This window comes from Anarrhichthys ocellatus, unplaced genomic scaffold, assembly GCF_004355925.1.
Source record: "Anarrhichthys ocellatus isolate YVR2014 unplaced genomic scaffold, GSC_Weel_1.0 scaffold4, whole genome shotgun sequence".
Classification (NCBI taxonomy): domain Eukaryota; kingdom Metazoa; phylum Chordata; class Actinopteri; order Perciformes; family Anarhichadidae; genus Anarrhichthys; species Anarrhichthys ocellatus.
The window spans coordinates 1,651,384-1,652,905 of record NW_022280034.1 but is presented as its reverse complement, the minus strand read 5'-3'; positions in this window follow the sequence as shown (position 1 = coordinate 1,652,905).

Genomic DNA, 1,522 nt, shown 5'->3' with positions numbered 1-1,522 from the left:
AGAGAAACAAAACAACCACAAAGAAACATAAAGCGACTACAAAGAGATTGTTCATATGTTGTTCATTAATCTAGTTAGAAATAAAGTAAAACAGTGACACTCCTGCTTGTTGTCATAGCAGCTGTAGAATAAGATACATTTACAGGCTGAGGAGCAGCTTCATGCTTCGTCCAGCAGGTGGCTCTAAGTTTTCATTCTTTACTGTTTAACCTTCTATTCAGTCAACAGTGGTGGACAGTAGCTATGTACATGTACTCAAGTACTTTACTGTGAGGTACTTGTACTTTACTCCACTACATCTCAGAGGTGAATATTTACTCTTTACTGCAATACATTTGCTCAAGAGACATGGTTACTTTTTAAAATATTTTATTTGTGATTTTACATGCTAAATATATTATTTAAAAAATGTTTTACTATGTTGGTATTTAATAATATTATTATTGTAATTATTATTATTAATAATTACAATAATAATGTTAATAATAAAACTAATAATAATAATGATGATGATAATATGAAAATATAATAATTGTTCCAGTATTCCAGTATAACTTTCTGACTCATATTTTAGGTATTTTGTTGCTAATACTTCTGTACTTTAACTTTTATGTGAATATTTGAAAGCTTATTCCACTACAGTCAGTCTACTCATTGTTGGAATGCTGTTAAGCATTGAATTATTAAGCTTTTTGCAACTTTTTTTTTTTGAATGGGATGTCTATGGAGAACATTTTCAAATCCTCTTAAATTTTTTCAACTTTCAAATCCTTCTACTTCCTCATACTTTCAGCTACAGACACCATTTTAACTTTCAAATGTTGAGAAAATCCTGATATATTGCCGCATAATTCAGCTTTTTGATATCTTTTACACTTTTTGAACTGTAACAATTTAATTTTATGATTTTTTCACTCCTTTTCTGCTTTTATAATGGGTGTGTATTGCGCAGCTTAGAGTGCGTGATGTCACCGCTAGAGTGAAGAGCAGCTTGAGATTTGTGTGAAAAAAACATTTGTCCACAATTTTCACTCTTCATGCATAAGTTCTGGATGTAGAAGTAGCTAATATTGTCCTTGTCGTAGACAAATGACTATGGAATCCCACAGATTTACACATTTGGCACAGAAGCCTGTAATTGAGAGGAAAACCAACTTTCTGCTCCATAGAGACCAATGTTAAATTTTGCCTCAAAAACATCTTCCACAGAACACAGTACCCCATTTCTAGATCGCCAGTTAAGCCACATTTTTTACACTACAGACACAATTTTTACAGGATCTGTTTCTCAAGTCATCCTTCCTCTCATTTATTAATATCGGAGCAATAGGAGCTACGGTTATGGGAGTTTTGATGATTTGTTTGAGAGGTGTTTCCCTGTTTTATCTCCATGAAAAGGCTGCAAGGACACAGGTGTTTCTGATTAAGCTAATTAGTGATGTTGATAAACACACAGACACACAGACACACATACACTCCTCTCTCTCTCTCTCTCTCTCTCTCTCTCTCTCTCTCTCTCTCT